Here is a 21,862-nt window from a genome sequence, read left to right on the forward strand (position 1 = left end):
GAAAGGAAGAAACTAGGAGGCTTGTTTTCCAGAAGTTCCATAGAAGATTGACGCCGGCTCATTTCTTTTGGCTTCAGCCTTGTCAAAATCTTTATCAGGTAATCCATTGAACTAAAGGTTGCACCTTTGGTCCTCCTCTGTGTGCGTGGGTTTGGTTTTAGAATTCTTGGGATTCCAAAATACAAGATTCAATCTTGATTGTTGCCTTGGGTTGGACACTTGGTACTTGTTCGGACTTTTGGCATGAAACCCAGAAATTGTAGTCTAGTCAACTAGGATTCTGCTAGGAAGATACATGAACTGACATCTCTTTTGCCGCTAATTTGTTGGGCTTGTTCCATAGTTTCGTTATGTTTACTCCTTGAGGTTTCTCTTGCCTTTGCTTTCCTGTTTTCTGCTGTCTTGTGCATTTTGACCGTGAGTTTTGAAAATAAAAAGTATTGGCCGTATGGTTTGGTTGGGATTTCATTTCCCTGTCGGTTGGTATCTAGATGTCAGAATTTCTGGTTTTGGTTGCTGAAGCTTTAGTTCGATAAAAATCTATGATTTGTGGTTCAGTTATGCATGTCTATTTTAAGTTTCCTGATTTCCATCTCTGCTGCATTTTTTTAATTTCTGGACCAAGAAACTTATAAGGACTTGCGTCCCTTGCCATTTTTTTTACTGTTAAGCAACTCAGATTCTAGCTTTGGTCGAGTGAATGCTCAGTCGAGTGAATAACTGAGACTTGTAGTGTATGTTTCTTTTGTTTAAAAATCCGGATGCTCATCAGACTTGATTGCCGAGAGTTGATGGGTAAATGTTTTGGTTAATGGTAGCAATGGATCGAGGTTGATGCACCTGAGCTTATTTGAAGGATGTAATTTGCAGAAAAACAAAACTTCATTAACTGCCGAGAGTTTTGTGTCATAGCAGAAGTTTATTCCCTTTGTATTTGCATGAAAGCTTTGCATGAATTTCTTTCAACTACTTGCGTTGTTAAGTGGTTTGCAAAAGCTGTTGAAAGAAAATGCAGCAAGTCTCATTGCTGAAACCGTATGCCGAAAATGCAGAATGTCTCTTGCTGTTTGTGTATTCGAATGTTGAACTTTGTTCTTCTTATTGGAGATTGCGGTTTGATGTTGGATTAGGATGTTGGGCTGTGTTCGGATGAAGATTATATTTTTGTTTCACTTGAGACAATGAATTGAAAAGCAAAACTATGGCTGGAATAGTACAAAAGGCTTTAGAAATGATAGTTTCGCTGTTGCAGAAGCTTATTCTCTTCTTCTCTTCGTGGATTGCATGCTTTGCATGAAGAAATAACTCCCAAAAATTACATTCCAACCTCCCAAGTTCCCCTTTGTTTCACTATAACCCAACCAATTGAATAATTTCATCAATTTGATCCTTCACAGTTTTGATTTTACAAACTTCATTGCTTGTTTGTTTCAATTAACTACCATGCTTTGTCAATTGCACTTAAGTCACGACTTTAGGGGCTTTATGATCAAGTGAGCTCGTGTTTGCCTATTTCCTTTAATTTTCCCAAATAAATTGGTACCTTGACCATTTCTTTTATTTTGGAGGATGAATAAGTGATTTCACTCCATTTGGGGCCCAATTGCAAGGGAGGTAACCTCTATCTCTTTGATTTTCATTTCTCCTACGTGCTCCTACGTGTTATGTGAATATGCATGTCTACTTTGCTTTCTTTGCCTTTCTTTAATTCCTTTCATTTATTTCATTCACTTTTGCTTTTTATTTAAGTTATTCTTTATGGGGTATGTGTACACCTCTTGGCTTGTAATAGATAGGGCTTGGAAAGCACTTGATGAAGACCTATTGAAGACATGTGCCTAGCTAGCAAATGTAATAGGTTCATTAGCTTGATTGCTTGTTTTTGTTGTTATGTGTTAATTTGCTTTATTAGGTTCTTGCATCTAGTCGAGCATGCTAATTGTTATGTGCTATGTGTTTATAGGTGTTTGGCATGTCTAATCGCTTTCCATAGCCATGAATGAATGTGATGGATGAATGTACGTCACCACACTAGTCCAATGCTAGTTGTGGCTCATTATTTCATTAAGAATTCATAGAAAGGGCTAGTCCAACGCTAGACCCAATAAGATTTTTCCTTTGTTTTTCATTAATGCATTATTTGCCTGTTCACTACATATCATACATTTTTCCTTAGTTTTATCATCTGGCATGCTCCTCGATTCCCCTTTCCCCTCACTTTAGGTCTTGCATCTCATGCTAGTTAGGGTACATTTGCCTGAAGAGTCCCCTTCTGATAAGGGAAACGAGCGAGTGTGGCTACTCGATAGCCTTAGCACGCTAGTTTTGCTTTCTAATCAAAGGGAAAATCGAAGTCGAAAAAGTTAGGAGTCATTCCCATACCCGACCTGATGCATTCCTTTAGGTTCATTCATTCTCATTTATCACTTACTCATTTTTTTCAATTCACATTTCCTCATCACTTTTCCTTTCCTTATTGTTCATTTTGATTTCTACTTCACAAAATTGCACTTAATTACACCTATATGCACTTATCACTATATTTCATACACTTGCACACAAACACTTGGATTTTTCATACAAATTCACACATGCACCTTTTCATACACTTGCACACAAACACTTGGATTTTTCATACAATTTCACACGTGCACCTTTTTATACACATGCATACTTGCACTTTAGCCATCATTTGCATTAATCGACCTCTATAAAGGTTTTCCTTTATTGGCCACCACAACTCATGTGGTTGGGACCAAAAACCTTACAAGAGACATTTTAGAATTTAGGTTTGCATTTTTTCTTTCTTTTGCATTCATTTAGTCAAATCCAAAACATGCAATACATATTTTTGGTAGAAAAATTAGGAAAGGTAGGGCTAAATCACGCAACTAGCCTTGGCTAGGTCGAAGGGGTGCCTTGGATCTTTATCCTTGCCTTCCCCTTCGTCAAATGTGACTCCCGATCCCTGTTTTTGGTTACGTAGACCCAAAAGTTCTCTAAAAGGGTTTATTTACTTTTTTTCATTCAAAAACAAAAATCATTTTTGGGTGACTTGGTACACCCTAACTCTATACCAAGTGGCGACTCCATTTTTGATACAAAAAATCCTTTTTGAACTTTATATGGCCAAACCGTCGCATTATCAAAGTCCCATGGCCTTTATTTTATTTCGCACATGTTCACACACACACCAACACATCATTCGAAAAGTGGGGCGCGACAGTTGGCGACTCCACTGGGGACTTCCTAAGTGGGTCCAAGCATTTGATTTAGCCATTCTTTTCCTTTTTCTACCCCTTTTATGTATAGCATGTGGATATTAGGGTTGCATTTCTCATTTTAGGGCTTTTTGTCCTCGTAGGCGTACCAAACTACTCCCTCGCTCACGAATGTGTGATTGGATGATTGGATGTATGTTTACTTGTTTATCTCACGCTTGCATTGCATTTGGGTGGGGGACATACCCTAGAGCCTCGCGTGGGTTCTTGATCCCTCCCCTCCAAACGAGCACAAGCATACGTGCATACGCTTTAATTTCTTATCCCTCCTTTATTTTTTCTTTTTAGTGGCTTTTCACGCCACTCCACCCTATTAGGATTTTAGGCGACTCACTTGGACTTGCTATCGCGACACGATGTGTGCGTAGCTTGATCCAAGGGGTCACTCAACCTTCCATTTTAAGCTTTGGGTTCATAACCTTTAGCTTTTAGTCGAAGGTTGAGGATTTTTGATAGATTCACTCATGACATGTAGCCGTGACACGATGTGTGCGTAGCAATGTCTGGGGAATCGCTCGAGCCACCGACAAAGAACCTTGGGATTGATAACCCTTGGTTTCCAAGTCTGAAGGCTCGGGGACCTAAACCTATCGAGTCTAGTTGCATTAGTGAGCCAATACCTCATGCATCAATGATAGCTTGCCTAGGATAGAGTCGGCCTTGCCTTATTAGGGACACGATTCACGAGGGGAGGGATCCAACCCCTTTTCCTTTTTATTGCTTTATGTCTTTGATTATTATTGCTTTATCTCGTTGCTACAATGTGTTATGTGTATTTATCTGGCTGAACTAATTCTTCTTGGTTTTGTGTCCCCATTACATTCACAAACCCTAGCAAATAAGAGGTCCGGCATGACCTTCTTTTAGAACCTACCCTCGTAGATAGGTTATTACACGTTTAAAGATTTTGGTATATTGCATTCATAGATTAATAATTGCATGGCATTCTAAGCCTACCTTGGCGTATAAAAGGTCCTTTTATGTCATGATTTCATTTCAAATTGCATGTTTTACTGCTTTAATAAACTGGCATCATGCATAAACCCTAGAAAGGGAATGCCATTTAGGGGATCCCGTGTCAGGAATAAACCACCTTGTGTCTCGGATACTTAATCCAAAGAGACTTGCACGTTTACATTTTGTACTATCCAAAGGGGTAGTGCACAAGGTAAGGTAGGATCCGATCATTTTTCATAGAGTGATTTTTGGAATATGAGCATCTAATAATCACTTTTTGGCCATTTTATCAAATTGGTAAAAATCCCTTGCGTGAAGGACATTAATTTGAAGAAATTCACAAATGATTCCTCCTATTGAGACGATAAATAAATTGAGGCCAAAATTTGATTTTTAGAAGGTCATAGACTAATGCACCTTAATAATTTTGAAATAACCAATGGCCGGACAATTCAACCAATCCATTTTGCCAATTCATTCAATAAATCGTCAATTCATTTGACCAATTTACCCTTTTTAGGGTCACCTGGTCGATTTTGAATAAATCATCAATTCATTTGACCAATTTACCCTTTTTAGGGTCATTCGGCCGATTTTTGAATAAATCACTAATTCAATTTCATTCATTTGGCCAATTTACCCATTTTTAGGGCAACCGAACCGATTTTGAATAAATCAAGTTTCGTTCAATCTATTTGATCAATTTACCCTTTTTAGGGTGATCTGATTAATTTTGGATAAATTAAATTTCATTCAATTCATTTGACCTGTTTCCCTTTTTAGGGTGATCCGGTCGATTTTTAATAAATTGTCAATTTCATTTGACCAATTAGGGTTTCAATGTCGAATTTCAAAATGGAAAACCTAGTCGATTTTGAAAAGCATCCATTGCATCCAGCCATTTGATCAGTTGGAGTTTTGACCTGTGCTTCACTAAGAAAAGTTGTCAAAACGAATTCCAATCTCTTCGATATGAAGTTCATCAAGGTCAAACCCGTGCGTTTTTGCAAGTTCTTGTATCGATCAAAAGTGATCGATCCCTTCGGACGAGGTCCTCATTTTGACAAACGTCTCTTCTCATTCCAATGGGCCAAATTTTTCAAATTATTTTTCACTCCATACGCTGATTGGATCCATCAGGTATTGTATAGTGCCTGCTCTGGAGGATTGCATTTTCATGCTAGGCCTACCCTTGGCACAAAAAGGGTTCCCCCATAAGACATGCATATCCATTTTATATTCTTGCTTACTAACTCAGGGTATTTTTCTTTTGTTTTCCCCCCTCCCCTTGCATTCGTAAAATGCTCCAATAAAGGGAAAATATTTTTCTACATCTGATGACACTTCTGATCTAATAAAATGTCAAAATTGCAAGTATTGTGTGATTCTTGGGCAGATCCTACAATGAAAACATAAATGATCAGTCTGAAAGCTTTACGCTAAAGCCTCTGAGAGATTTTGTAATTATTTTTCAAAGGAAAATTCTGTTTATTTGATTTGTTAATACATTTTGTTCCAAAAGAAAATGAGATGAAAAGTGTATATGTGGAGCTCTTTACAAGTTTCTCTCTTCTCATTGTATTATAATTGAACGACAAATTTTGTTTTAATCTTGTTAGTAATAAAGTTTTGGACAATTATTGTTTTGTGTAAATTTATGTACATTTCATTCTTTATTCTTGTTCATTGGAGATTTTATGATGAATTTTGACAAATAAGACCAAATCGAGATTTCCTCAATCTCCAGCCTGGAAATTCATAAGTGTATGCTTTCTAAAACCTTGTGTACGCTAGATTGGTGATCCGAGCTACACAATAAGAGTGCTCAAAATTAAAAGAGGTCACTCAAAAGGCCCAATGAGATACCTTTTCTCCTTCATTTAACCCCAAAATAAAATCAGTCACATTGATTGATAAATTGCAAATTGGGACAATCTTTGCTTGGAAAAATCCCCATTGGTTTAACCGGATTCAATTCACATCTAAGTGAAAGCAAAAAGTGCATTATCCTTATTTGTTTTGAAAATTCGGAATGATACTTCAAGCGTTCGTTTCTCTATCTATACAGATTTTATCATTTGCTCTCCCGTTTGAGCCTTTGAAAGAATAATTTCGTTTCAAATAAGAGCCTTAATGATCACTACCCTACATTGGGAAGATTTTCAAAAGGGAATGGATTCTCAACGAGCAAATTCGTTTACTTGGTTGTCATGAGGCGTAAGAATGATACTTTGGCCATCGTTTCTACAACCTAAACACTGATTACCCCTTGCATCCCTATTTGAGCAAAAATTGGTGGTTCTTTTTCGAGTGCACATATGATCGCACCCCACATTGGGGAAGGAGATTGGGGAATTTTGAAAAAAGGGAAAAGAAAAAGGGGAAAGAGAACCGCAAGTTGGGGAAATTTGATTCCACTTGGGTTCCAATTTTGAAAAAAGAAAAGGGAGAGTTTTGTCCGCGTGGATCGCCTATGTTTCACACATATGGATGAACAAGGGTCTTCCTCAATCAGTTAATTCAGATACATGCCAAAAATTTACCGTTAATGAAAGTTTCCTTCAGGGTTATTGTAAGGAACGAAATACAAGTCAGGCCATCTTCTTTTCCAATCAAACATTCTATCCCTAGTTATCCCTTTTGAGCCTTCAGAATAAATTATTTCATTTGGCAACCCCTGAGAATCGCAAACCCCACACTGGGGCAAGTTTGAGTTGAAAAGGAAAATTTCGAGAAGTGAAAAAGTGAAAAGCAACAAAATCAAAAAATAAAAGAAAAGAGAGAACCCCAGTTCAAAAATAAGCTGGGGCAAATTTTGTGAAATTTCAAAGAATGGCAGAAGGCCGAAAAATCAAAAGAAGAAAGAAAATGAAAGAAAAGGCCTCAGTTGAGCATAAACTGGGGCAAATTCTGATTTAGCCCTAAAATAGGGCTGGCGCAATAATGCGATCTCAGATTCTTCAAACCACTTTTGAAATCCGTTTTCAAGCCTTAACTTTTCTAAGCACTCCACCTGACCTCATTACAAAAGCCAAAAGTCCTGACTTCTGTTCTTTGCAATGGCCTTGTCAAGGAAATTTCTGATGCCGAAAGTTTTAAGCTGTATTTCTGAATTGCCTGGGTATGGGGTTGACGCTACTCACCATGTGAAAACCCGCCAAGTTGAGGGAAAGGGAAAAGAGACAAAAAGCAAAGCAAGAAAAGTAAATGCCAGAAAATGCAGAAAATTCGACGCTGAAATCCCTGGTGAATGATGAGAAAAATGCAAACAAAGTCTGAGATCTTTGAGTTTAGAATAGGGGTAATTTTGGGAAAATGCGATCTTCGGTGCAATGTCCTTGAAAGACTTATCTTTTAACTATCGTTTTCAAGCCAAATTACAAGCTAATAAAGTTCATCGTTGACTTATTCCTTCATGACAACCCAAAGTGAGGATATGCTCATAAGAAGTCCATCAATCATTCGTGATCATAAGGGTATAACCAGTTTTTACATGTTTAGCTATCATTTCTACCCGAAATTTTGCAAGCCCATGAAGCTTATACGTTGACTAAGTTTTCTTAAGACATGAGGGTGACAAACTCTTTGCTTTCACTAAGATATGGTATTGAAGGGATTACATACCATCTGAGCACATGAATAAGACAAATCTTGACTTCCCAATTCCAAATCAGAAATAACGCCCATTACCCAAAGCTTCGATGCTAAGGTAAGGAAGAAATCTCTTGTAATTTGGCATTATTTTGAGGAATTCATCATGAAATTTTTCTGTGTGGTTTTAAGCAAGACGTTCAGTTTCTTACTTTGTTCAAGCAAATGGAAAGGCATCCAACCCAATTTTTTGCAATCAAATGGGCCCATATTGGGGCAAAATTTTTATTTCCAAGATTTCACAAAATAAGCCCACATTGGGGCAAATTTTTTATTGCTTGTTTGAGGAATTCATCAAAGGGTCAAGCAAGACTTTCAAATCAATCACGCTGTCTTTTTCATGAAAATTTGAGTGCATGTAAGCCCCCTGTGCAGGTATTCATAGTTGAAATCGACGAAGGAGCATCCGGTGATATGGAAGGCCGATGCCGAAGAAAGAGAAGAAAAAAAGGAAAAGGGGCCCTACACTGGGGGCAAATTATTTTTGGAAAAGATTCTTTCGAAAAATCAAAAAATCAAAAATCAAGTTCAAATTCTTGTCTCTTGGAAAGTCAAATTTAATTTCTTGTTTCTTGACAAATCAAATTCAATTTCTTGACCAATTGGATGGCAAGACTGGGTCTTATCCCACTGGCCATTCACCAAATCCCGTTGGGCCTGGACTTCGTGCCGCCAACATTCCAAAGATCAAGTTGGGCCTGGATTTCGTGCCGGCAACTTCACAAGATCACGTTGGGCCTGGACTTCGTGCCGCCAATTTCCCATTGGGCAGGCTTGGGTTTAATCCCACTGACCAATTCATCACACTGGGGCAAATTATTTCGACAAGTCTCTCAGTCAGGAAAAATCAATCAAAAAATCAAAAAATCAAAAAAATCAAAAAAATCAAATCAAAAATCAAAAATCATCACCAGAAAAGTCAAAAATCAAATCAAGTTCACCACGGCAGGCTCGGGTTTTATCCCACTGACCGCTTTTATTTTCATTAGGGCACGGGTTTTATCCCTCCGACCTCGGCAGGCTCGGGTTTTATCCCACTGACCGCTTTTATTTTCATTAGGGCCCGGGTTTTATCCCGCCAATCTCGGCAGGACCGGGTTTAATCCCGCTGACCGCTTATATCACATTGGGACCGGGTTTTATCCCGCCAATCTCGGCAGGACCGGGTTTAATCCCGCTGACCGCTTATATCACATTGGGACCGGGTTTTATCCCGCCAATCTCGGCAGGATCGGGTTTAATCCCGCTGACCGCTTATATCACATTGGGACCGGGTTTTATCCCGCCAATCTCGGCAGGACCGGGTTTAATCCCGCTGACCGCTTATATCACATTGGGACCGGGTTTTATCCCGCCAATCTCGGCAGGACCGGGTTTCATCCCGCTGACCGCTATCTCACGTTGGAACTGGGTCTTATCCCGCCAACCTCGGCAGAACTGGGTTCTATCCCGCTGACCGCTTTAATCACGTTGGAACTGGGTCTTATCCCGCCAACCTCGGCAGAACTGGGTGCTATCCCGCTGACCGTTTATCACGTTGGAGCTGGGTTTTATCCCGCCAACCTCGGCAGAACTGAGTTCTATCCTGCTGACCGTTTACATCGCTATTGGAGCATGGGTCAGTCCCGCCAGTAAGCATTTCATTTACAGCTACTGGAGCATGGGTCAGTCCCGCCAGTAAGCATTTCATTTACAGCCACTGGAGCAGAGGTTAGTCCCGCCAGTGTGCATTTCATTTACAGCCACTGGAGCATGGGTCAGTCCCGCCAGTAAGCATTTCATTTACAGCCACTGGAGCAGAGGTTAGTCCCGCCAGTGTGCATTTCATTTACAGCCACTGGAGCAGAGGTTAGTCCCGCCAGTGTGCATTTTCATTTTCATAGCCACTGGAGCAGAGGTTAGTCCCGCCAGTGTACATTTCATTTACAGCCACTGGAGCAGAGGTTAGTCCCGCCAGTGTGCATTTTCATTTTCATAGCCACTGGAGCAGAGGTTAGTCCCGCCAGTGTACATTTCATTTTCACAGCCACTGGAGCGTGAGGCGAGTACCGCCAGTGTGCCTTTTAATTGCATTCGCCGCTAGCCGTTGGGTTTGTCCCACTAGTGAGCCTTTCATTTGCATTTGCCGCTAGCCGTTGGGTTTGTCCCACTAGTGTGCCTTTCATTTGCTTTCGCCGCTAGCCGTTGGGTTTGTCCCACTAGTGTGCCTTTCATTTGCTTTAGCCACTAGCCGTGGGTCAATCCCACTAGTGAGCAGTTCATTTTGTTTAGCCACTAGCCGTGGGTCAGTCCCACTAGTGAGCCTTTCATTTTACTTAGCCACTAGCCGTGGGTCAGTCCCACTAGTGAGCAGTTCATTCTGTTTAGCCACTAGCCGTGGGTTAGTCCCACTAGTGAGCATTTCATTTTGTTTCGCCACTAGCCGTGGGTCAGTCCCACTAGTGTGCATTTTATTTACTTTGCCGCTAGCCGTGGGTCAGTCCCACTAGTGTGCACCATGATTTTCATTTTATTCTGGTCAGTCCCATGATTAAAAGCTTATTCGGGTCTATCCCATTTACATTTCTGTTCGGGTCAGTCCCGTTTAATTTCTGTTCGGGTCAGTCCCGTTTAAATTCTGTTCGGGTCAGTCCCGTTTAAATTCCTGTTCGGGTCAGTCCCGTTTAAATCTCCTGTTCGGGTCAGTCCCGTTTAATTTCTGTTCGGGTCAGTCCCGTTTAAATTCTGTTCGGGTCAGTCCCGTTTAAATTCCTGTTCGGGTCAGTCCCGTTTAAATTCTGTTCGGGTCAGTCCCGTTTAATTCCTGTTCGGGTCAGTCCCGTTTAATTCCTGTTCGGGTCAGTCCCGTTTAAATTCTGCTCGGGTCAGTCCCGTTTAAATTCTGTTCGGGTCAGTCCCGTTTAATTCCTGTTCGGGTCAGTCCCGTTTAAATTCTGTTCGGGTCAGTCCCGTTTAAATTCCTGTTCGGGTCAGTCCCGTTTAATTTCTGTTCGGGTCAGTCCCGTTTAATTCGTGTTCGGGTCAGTCCCGTTTAAATTCGTGTTCGGGTCAGTCCCGTTTAAATTCTGTTCGGGTCAGTCCCGTTCAATTCATGTTGGGGTCAGTCCCCTCGGGTCAGTTCCGATTTCAAATTCATGTTGGTGTCAGTCCCGTCTTTTAAATTCTTGTTCAGATCAGTCCATTATAAATTTCTCGTCCCGGTCAATCTCGTCAAAATGGGTCAGTCCCCATCGTTCGAGTCGTTCACAGCCGAATAATGCAGGTAAGTATTTGGTGTCTACTTCTTTGTCTCAAGTTTTTCCAAAACTCAAACAAAGAGGGGCAAACTGTAGACACCAAATTTTTAGTGTTGTTTTCTTGTATTTTCTTTAGTTTTTATGTTATTATTTTATTTTCTTTTCTTTTTTTAGTAATTTTAGCATAGGAATTTATTGAAAAAGAAAAAGAAAAATCCTTCACAAAAAATATATTTTATTCCTTTTCAAATACAAGTTATTGTTTATCAATTGGAAAAAAGAGGGAAAAGAGAAAAGAAAAGAAAAGAAAATTAGCATTCTATTTTTATCTTAATTAGCTTTTCTTCATTAGTTATCTATATTTTTTATTAATTAGTTATCTATATTAATTAGTTATAAAAAAAGGAAAAAAAAGAAGAAAAGGTGTCGCATGCATGCTGCATTTTTTTTTGCAACTTTGCAAGGAAGGACTAGGCGGCTCCTTGGTTGCAAATACAGAAGAGCTGGCTGAAGTTTAGGGTTGGGGTTCCCGTATAAATAGAAAAGAAAGGCAGCCGCAAGGGGGGGTTTTTTGGTTGACGGCTGCAATTTGAGAGGAAGGACAAGAGAGTAGAGGGCCGTAGGATGAAGGGTTCTGGGGAAGTTGGGGAGCATACAGAGAGCCAAAAAGAGAGGGAGAGCAAAACAGAGAAAAGGGGCTGAGGGAAAAGCTAAGGGGGAAGAGACAGAGGGGCTTGACGGAAGAGAAGGGAAGACTGGGAGTGGGTGGCCGAGAGTTTGAGAGCTTCCGTGAGAGAGAGTCTGAGGTTTGAGAAAAGAGAGGATACGGGGGGAGAGATTTTAGAGTGAAACAGCGAAAGAAAAACTGAAAAGAGGAGCTGGAGTTGCGGCTGCATCTGGAAAAGAGAAGTTATAGGAGGAAGACCGACGAAAGGAAGAAACTAGGAGGCTTGTTTTCCAGAAGTTCCATAGAAGATTGACGCCGGCTCATTTCTTTTGGCTTCAGCCTTGTCAAAATCTTTATCAGGTAATCCATTGAACTAAAGGTTGCACCTTTGGTCCTCCTCTGTGTGCGTGGGTTTGGTTTTAGAATTCTTGGGATTCCAAAATACAAGATTCAATCTTGATTGTTGCCTTGGGTTGGACACTTGGTACTTGTTCGGACTTTTGGCATGAAACCCAGAAATTGTAGTCTAGTCAACTAGGATTCTGCTAGGAAGATACATGAACTGACATCTCTTTTGCCGCTGATTTGTTGGGCTTGTTCCATAGTTTCGTTATGTTTACTCCTTGAGGTTTCTCTTGCCTTTGCTTTCCTGTTTTCTGCTGTCTTGTGCATTTTGACCGTGAGTTTTGAAAATAAAAAGTATTGGCCGTATGGTTTGGTTGGGATTTCATTTCCCTGTCGGTTGGTATCTAGATGTCAGAATTTCTGGTTTTGGTTGCTGAAGCTTTAGTTCGATAAAAATCTATGATTTGTGGTTCAGTTATGCATGTCTATTTTAAGTTTCCTGATTTCCATCTCTGCTGCATTTTTTTAATTTCTGGACCAAGAAACTTATAAGGACTTGCGTCCCTTGCCATTTTTTTTACTGTTAAGCAACTCAGATTCTAGCTTTGGTCGAGTGAATGCTCGGTCGAGTGAATAACTGAGACTTGTAGTGTATGTTTCTTTTGTTTAAAAATCCGGATGCTCATCAGACTTGATTGCCGAGAGTTGATGGGTAAATGTTTTGGTTAATGGTAGCAATGGATCGAGGTTGATGCACCTGAGCTTATTTGAAGGATGTAATTTGCAGAAAAACAAAACTTCATTAACTGCCGAGAGTTTTGTGTCATAGCAGAAGTTTATTCCCTTTGTATTTGCATGAAAGCTTCGCATGAATTTCTTTCAACTACTTGCGTTGTTAAGTGGTTTGCAAAAGCTGTTGAAAGAAAATGCAGCAAGTCTCATTGCTGAAACCGTATGCCGAAAATGCAGAATGTCTCTTGCTGTTTGTGTATTCGAATGTTGAACTTTGTTCTTCTTATTGGAGATTGCGGTTTGATGTTGGATTAGGATGTTGGGCTGTGTTCGGATGAAGATTATATTTTTGTTTCACTTGAGACAATGAATTGAAAAGCAAAACTATGGCTGGAATAGTACAAAAGGCTTTAGAAATGATAGTTTCGCTGTTGCAGAAGCTTATTCTCTTCTTCTCTTCGTGGATTGCATGCTTTGCATGAAGAAATAACTCCCAAAAATTACATTCCAACCCCCCAAGTTCCCCTTTGTTTCACTATAACCCAACCAATTGAATAATTTCATCAATTTGATCCTTCACAGTTTTGATTTTACAAACTTCATTGCTTGTTTGTTTCAATTAACTACCATGCTTTGTCAATTGCACTTAAGTCACGACTTTAGGGGCTTTATGATCAAGTGAGCTCGTGTTTGCCTATTTCCTTTAATTTTCCCAAATAAATTGGTACCTTGACCATTTCTTTTATTTTGGAGGATGAATAAGTGATTTCACTCCATTTGGGGCCCAATTGCAAGGGAGGTAACCTCTATCTCTTTGATTTTCATTTCTCCTACGTGCTCCTACGTGTTATGTGAATATGCATGTCTACTTTGCTTTCTTTGCCTTTCTTTAATTCCTTTCATTTATTTCATTCACTTTTGCTTTTTATTTAAGTTATTCTTTATGGGGTATGTGTACACCTCTTGGCTTGTAATAGATAGGGCTTGGAAAGCACTTGATGAAGACCTATTGAAGACATGTGCCTAGCTAGCAAATGTAATAGGTTCATTAGCTTGATTGCTTGTTTTTGTTGTTATGTGTTAATTTGCTTTATTAGGTTCTTGCATCTAGTCGAGCATGCTAATTGTTATGTGCTATGTGTTTATAGGTGTTTGGCATGTCTAATCGCTTTCCATAGCCATGAATGAATGTGATGGATGAATGTACGTCACCACACTAGTCCAATGCTAGTTGTGGCTCATTATTTCATTAAGAATTCATAGAAAGGGCTAGTCCAACGCTAGATCCAATAAGATTTTTCCTTTGTTTTTCATTAATGCATTATTTGCCTGTTCACTACATATCATACATTTTTCCTTAGTTTTATCATCTGGCATGCTCATCGATTCCCCTTTCCCCTCACTTTAGGTCTTGCATCTCATGCTAGTTAGGGTACATTTGCCTGAAGAGTCCCCTTCTGATAAGGGAAACGAGCGAGTGTGGCTACTCGATAGCCTTAGCACGCTAGTTTTGCTTTCTAATCAAAGGGAAAATCGAAGTCGAAAAAGTTAGGAGTCATTCCCATACCCGACCTGATGCATTCCTTTAGGTTCATTCATTCTCATTTATCACTTACTCATTTTTTTCAATTCACATTTCCTCATCACTTTTCCTTTCCTTATTGTTCATTTTGATTTCTACTTCACAAAATTGCACTTAATTACACCTATATGCACTTATCACTATATTTCATACACTTGCACACAAACACTTGGATTTTTCATACAAATTCACACATGCACCTTTTCATACACTTGCACACAAACACTTGGATTTTTCATACAATTTCACACGTGCACCTTTTTATACACATGCACACTTGCACTTTATCCATCATTTGCATTAATCGACCTCTATAAAGGTTTTCCTTTATTGGCCGCCACAACTCATGTGGTTGGGACCAAAAACCTTACAAGAGACATTTTAGAATTTAGGTTTGCATTTTTTCTTTCTTTTGCATTCATTTAGTCAAATCCAAAACATGCAATACATATTTTTGGTAGAAAAATTAGGAAAGGTAGGGCTAAATCACGCAACTAGCCTTGGCTAGGTCGAAGGGGTGCCTTGGATCTTTATCCTTGCCTTCCCCTTCGTCAAATGTGACTCCCGATCCCTGTTTTTGGTTACGTAGACCCAAAAGTTCTCTAAAAGGGTTTATTTACTTTTTTTCATTCAAAAACAAAAATCATTTTTGGGTGACTTGGTACACCCTAACTCTATACCAAGTGGCGACTCCATTTTTGATACAAAAAACCCTTTTTGAACTTTATATGGCCAAACCGTCGCATTATCAAAGTCCCATGGCCTTTATTTTATTTCGCACATGTTCACACACACACCAACACATCATTCGAAAAGTGGGGCGCGACAAACTGGACTGAGTGATCTTCTTCAAAGTTGTAGCCCTTTATTTTAGCTTCGAAACGGTATAAATTGTACCCCAATCCGATAAGCGTAGCTTAGGTTGTGTCCGATACGCTAAGCGACGTCAAATCTGTCTTTTGTTTTATGACTTAAACTTCATTTCCGGACATGTTCCTAGCTTGATTTTGTACTTGTACGACATTGAGCCTATTGAATGGCTATTGAAATGAGATTATTTTGTGTGTGACTTTGGGACTGATTTGAGGAAAACATTGAAGCCATAAATGGCTGGAAAATAGGTAAATACAAGGGGCATGCCGCCAAATTTTCACTAGAGGACTAAACTAGCCTTTGGCGTTCTAGTTCCGTATTCTGTAAATTTGACTTGGTTACACTGAAAACTGGGTTGAGGTGTCTTCATGAAAGTTGTAACCCTTTGTCTAAACTTCGAGACACTATCTAGTACATTTTGATCCGATAACCACAGCTCCAGTTATGGTCAAAATCGTGTAACCTGTTTTGTACCATTTTCATTTCCGCGCACGCACGCATGCATTCCTTTGCCTTTTTTGCCGCTTTGATCGTTTTAGTCCTTATTTCCATTTGTGATGGTCGATTCACTGATAGTTGAGTATAATCTTCTGTCACAGGCAGTGACTAATCGGACGGAGTCGGTGGACCCGTATAAAATACCTTGATTTACGTGCTAACTCTTTTGAGTGAGTAATTGGGTTGTTTATTGATGTGAAATTGTCAAAATGCTTTGTATATGTTAAATAGGTACTTAGGCAAGGGTGTACTTTATTTCACTCGACCTAAGCTCATCCTTTGTTTTGATTTCATATGTGAGAATACATGCCTTATGTTGAGTATCACCCTTTTGCTGGGTGCTGATGGGGGTGATTACATGATTTGAGTTGAACCCCTTCTGCTGTGTGCTGTTGGGGTAAGTACTTTGTTGTGTACTTTGTTGAGAGATATCATCTATTGAGAGATTTGATATCTCAGGGTTTGGTTCCAACCCGGTTCCAAGGGTAAACGAACTATTCGAGCCAGCCGGGGCTTTGTCGAAATTAGTTTCATGCTAACCTTGGGATTTCGTTCTTTGTTAAAACTTTGATTAAAGTTAAGTGATTTTGTTTCGCTCGAACTGCTATGTGCTGTTGACTGGCCAGCGGGGGTTGATAAGGTGAACGGGGAAAGTAAGTGAGGTCTACGGACCATGAGTACTTTGGTTGATGGAGTGTCAACAGGCGTTCAAGCTCGGGGAATTGAACTGGCTTTGGAGCCACCCGTATCCTACCATTGTGATGTTTCCTTTCTGTTATTGAAGTGAAATATCCTGATTTACTTGTTTATTTGGATGAGAGTTTACATTTTTATCCCTGATTACTCACTAAGCATATAACTTACCCCATTCCATTTGTTTTCCTTAGCAGGGGGCCGACGCAGGGATCGCTCGGGAAGGTGTTTAGACTTTTGGCTATAGAATAGTTGAATTTGTACTTGTTATAAGTTGACTAGTAAGATGTATATAGTTGTCGTGGTGGTTGTAGTTATCAGCTTTTCTAGAGTTTCCTTTCTGGTATTCGTGGTATGTATGACTTGATGTACTAGTTTATGCAACTTTTGAAGCTGTAATAGAGTAAATAGAACTTTCTTTTAGCGTGAAATCTATGTTCTCATTTTTTAAGTATTGAGTCCTGGCGCGAGTTGGGTAGGCTCTGTACCGGCCAGGTAATTATTGCCTAACTCAAGCTTGGTCACTTGAATTAGGCAAGGTCAATAATGACTTGGTCACATGACCTGGCCGGTTCAAGCGGTTTGAATTAGGCAATAAAGGCCAGGTCATGTGAAAAATCATAATGTCGGAAAATCATAACCGCTTGTACCAACCTTTATTGCCTATTGGGTTTAGGAAAATCATAAGTTGTTTCCAAGTTTGAGTTGGTTTTCTTATGTCTTGTAAAAGGCTATAAATACAGTCTTTAATCACGTTATTTGCAGCTTAGCAATAATGAATTTTTCAGCAAAAAACTCTTGTGTTTTTGCAACTCTCTTTCCAAGAGATCTTCAATTGAATATTTGAGAATTCTTCTTGATTGTTCGCGACTTATCAACCAATAAATCACAATTGGTTGTGGCGTCATCTACCAACGTTCTTAGTTTGCTATTCCATTTAGTTGCGGATTGAGATTAAATTCAATAGGTTCATAACTACGGGGGTTAGAAGGGTAAAAAATTTCCGCAACTCCAACTTCATTCTTCGTCTAGATCTAGGGCTGTGTGGGATATGAGTTCATGCCATTTGTGGTAGGTTCATATCACGCTAAGTCATCAGATTTTTTCCCATTACTAGGACCTTAAGACATCATGGCTTATATTCCAAAAAGATTTCTTATACAGTTAAAATTTGTTGCCTTTGGTCACGTTATTTGCAGCTTAGCAATAATGAATTTTCTAGCAAAAAATTCTTGTGTTTTTGCAACTCTCTTTCCAAGATTTCTTCATTTGAATACTTGAGAATTCTTCTTGAGTGTTCGCTACTTATCAACCAATAAATCACAATTGGTTATGGCATCATCTACCAATATTCTTGGTTTGCTATTCCATTTAGTTGTGGGTTGAGATTAAATTCAATAGGTTCATAACTACGGGGGTTAGAAGGGTAAAAAATTTCCGCAACTCCAACTTCATTCTTCGTCTAGATCTAGGGCTGTGTGGGATATGAGTTCATGCCATTTGTGGTAGGTTCATATCACGCTAAGTCATCAGATTTTTTCCCATTACTAGGAACTTAAGACATCATGGCTTATATTCCAAAAAGATTTCTTATACAGTTAAAATTTGTTCAAGGGTTGCCATCTATACTGGATTTGGCCGAATTCACTATCAGTTTCGATAAGAGAATCTGTCTAAGTGAAATTCCAATGAAGATACCGATTATTGAAGCTTAGGGAACATTGTCCGACAATGAGCGTATTACCTACATTTCAGAACTCAAACAGAAAGTTTTGGTCATCCCGCAATACGAAGATTGGGTTAGAGACTCTGGTATAAAAGGACCGCAAGAAGGGCAATCCGAAGAGGTCAAGAGGTTGATGGCTATTATCGAGGCAAAGGATAGGGAGAATTTACAACTAAAGAAATCCGTTGAAGCCAATAAGGAATTGATAGAGAAAAGTAAAATGTCATGGAAAGAAATGCGAGAAAAGCACCAAGAACTAAAAAAGAAATGTGGAGAATTGTATAATCAAACGGAGCGCATGAGAAATCCTTATTCTAGAGAGTCAAGAGATGCTGTGATAGATAGGTTGAAGAAATTTAATGATTTTGCACAAAACCACCTTTGAGAAATAATGTAGATGATGTACATGGATTTTATAATTTTGGCAATGAAATGACTTTTCTCTTTCATGCAAGATTATTATTAAAAAGCAGGTTTGGTAAATGGGTTCCACTTCAAAAGTATTACATCATGTTAGGCCAACTCTTGGTGTAAAAACGGCTCTCCCACATGCATCCAAATTATTTTGATATCTACTAACTTATGCTTTTTCTTCTTTCTTTTCAAACGGTTAATCAAGAATGAGTTTCTAAATGGGGTTCTCTCCTAAATCCTTAGGTACTTCCAAACATAACTACATGTAGAAGCCCCATCATCATACGGTCCCGCAGTAAAGCCTTGAGAAATCACGTAAACTTGAGTTTCCATCCAGAATCGTCAGAAAGATCCGCAATAATTTCATCGTTAGATACTGCAAATCTGGGGGCTCAATTGAGTGAGATGTTAAACAGATTCAATGAGTTAAGTGCAGAAATGGCGGGGCAAAGGCACATGATCGATCAATTGGTCTCAAACAACATTGACGGTGTCTAAAATGACCATATACTTGTTGATGATAATCAACACGAACTAGAAAATCAATCACTTCACATGTGAGACCCCGAAATTTTACGTGTCATTATAACCCTTATGTGAATTCACTTACCTTTGATTTTTGATTCCTTTAATGGTCGAATTTGAGCCAAGAGAGTGAATTTTGTTAAGAAAAGTTTCATATTCTCAAGTTGTTAGAAAATCTTGAAATTTTCGCAGGAGGCTCTGCGCAGCTTTGGGAAATTGGCTATAACTTCGTACAGAAAAGTCGGAATTGAGTTCCATTTGTTGTATTTAAAACTAAACTCATAGGGCTTCCTACTGTATCAAATTCAGAGTTTGATTCAATCCTTAGAAATTCTAGAAAATTGGTAAATTTGGCTGAAAATTCTGTCCTGCACAAGTTACAATGGAAATGTTGTAGTAGATTATGATTCAATTTGGACCAACTTATGAATTGAATCTCTTTGAGGTGTCTTCTAAAGATTATTAGTATTTGAAACCTAGTTTTCAATAGGCCAAGTTTTATGAATTTTTTATATTTATAACTCAAGTTATGATTTTTCTAAAGGAATGGCATAAGTTAGGGTTTTTTTGTGCATACTAGGGTTTTTGGTGTGTTTTGGTGCATTTTGGTAGTGTGATCACTTGGTGAAGTGTGTGTACTAAATTTGATGGATAAGAATGAGTATTAGGTAAGAAAAGTGTGTGATTAGAAGTGTTAATAATAAGTGAGTGAACCATAAGTAAAAATACAAGTACGCGCGAGTTAGAGAAAAACGGCTCCAACTGACGTGCACCGTTTGCTACCGAATGAGTGCACCACTTGAACACTACTTTATTACCTTAATCTCCTTGCTATTAATTGATTAAAATCAGCCCCAAAATATCCTCAAGGCAGCCGAAATATTGGACCAAGAAAAAAAGAGAAAAGAAAGCAAAAATGAGAATTATTCTTGTGGTGACACTTGTCGGATGCATAGGAAAATTTTGACCAAGCATTTGTCTTTCCTTTTTATCTTCTCCTTGGCTCCATTTTCTTCCATTTTTCTTGAGTTTGGCCAAAATTTTAGGGGAGGAAAAAACAAGAGAGAAACCTTCAACTCCAACTTCAACTTGTGCTTGAATCTTGAGTTCCAATCAAAGTTTGTGCAAACAACTCCATAAAACTTGCTTACTAAGGAGATTTAAAAACTTTGGTGGAGTGATTTTGGAGAGAAAAGCTCTAAACTACCATTTTTCTTGAGGTTACAAAGTACTTTGGTAAAAAACTTCCCTCCACTTCATATATGTGTAAACTAGTAGCTTAAAGTTGTAGTTTGGTTGCTTTGTGAGGAAATTTCATGGGTTGAAGTAGTATTATGGTAAATTTCAGTTTTATGATGAATTCTTTGCTTTTATATGATACTTAATGATTAACCATGGTTTGATAACTTAGTCATGTGTAATATTGAGGAATTATATGTTAGTTTGACTTACCTAAAGAAATTTCCAGCTTTAGCTTCAAATTCCCAGCATTGATAGTGATGAATCTGCCCTGTTACTGACCTACATATTCGTCCATGATAGAGGCCGAATTGGATTTAGGTTAAAACATGAAAGTTGTAGGAAATGAGTTATATAGCTTCCTATAAAATTTCAGCTCAATCCGAGCATTGTATCATGTGAAATAACAAAAATACCCTTGACTGCCAAATGTATAGTTTTTCAGACAGTTTTGAGATTACACAATTCTGGCTTCATTTTTCACTTTGATCCGTATCAAATCAGCATTTGGGCAAAACAAGAAAGTTTTACCCCTATGTTTCAGCTTTCCAACGCATCTAAAAATGCCTCAATCGGAATTGTGTAGCTTGAGTTATTACCGTTTCAATCCAGTGCTAACAACCAGACTGACCATGAACTTCTGGTTCTGTAATCTGCAAATTCGACCTAGATATACTATGAACTGGGTTGAGTTGTCTTCATAAAATTTGTAACCCTTTGTCTTAGCTTCGAAACGGTATAAAGTGTACCCCAATCTGATAAACGTAGCTCCAGTTGTGACCAAAATGTTATAAGACGTCAAATCTACTGTTTAGCTTTTGTCTTCAAAACTGATTTCCAATTATCTCATTCGACTTGTGTTGTAATTGAATGATGTTGGAGCCTATTGAAGGGCTATGTTGGTAACATTACTTGTGTGTAATTGTGGGGCTGAATTGAGAAAAACAATGAAGCCATAAATGGCTGGAAAATAGGTAAACACAAAGGGCGTGCTGCCCAATTTTTCACTCAAGAGTTAGGCATATATACCTGCGACTTGAGCGACGATTTGAGGTCAAGATGGATTTGGATCGCCTATGATATTCGAGTTTTCTTTAGTCAGGGTATATAAGCTAAAATTTGCCGGAACTCGTACCCTTGAAAACTGAAAGTAGCGACCCTTTCAAAATACGATTTTTCCGGTCTTTGATACCAAGTGTAACTTATAAAGTCGAAACCACTTCTTGATCATAACTAAACGAGCGAGCATGAATTTTTCGGAATTTGTTAAGTATCTTGAATACTACTTAAACGAGTTGCATTTACTTGATTTTCTTGGAACGAAACTCCTATGTTTCGAACTCTAGAGAGCTTTACATTCGTAAATGATATTTTATCACAAATTTGGACTCCAACCAAGGAGTTGGATCTGAACGTGACTTTTGAGAGGCACTAGACCTTTGG

At 38.9% G+C, this 21,862-nt stretch overlaps 1 protein-coding gene across 1 annotated transcript in view; it reads right to left on the minus strand.

The window, feature by feature from the left end:
- LOC113711377 (uncharacterized) overlaps positions 1–21,862 on the minus strand; it is a 51,950-nt gene that overhangs the window by 13,771 nt on the left and 16,317 nt on the right. The gene's annotated exons all lie outside the window — the stretch shown is intronic.

Source organism: Coffea arabica, chromosome 10e (genome assembly GCF_036785885.1).
Source record: "Coffea arabica cultivar ET-39 chromosome 10e, Coffea Arabica ET-39 HiFi, whole genome shotgun sequence".
Classification (NCBI taxonomy): domain Eukaryota; kingdom Viridiplantae; phylum Streptophyta; class Magnoliopsida; order Gentianales; family Rubiaceae; genus Coffea; species Coffea arabica.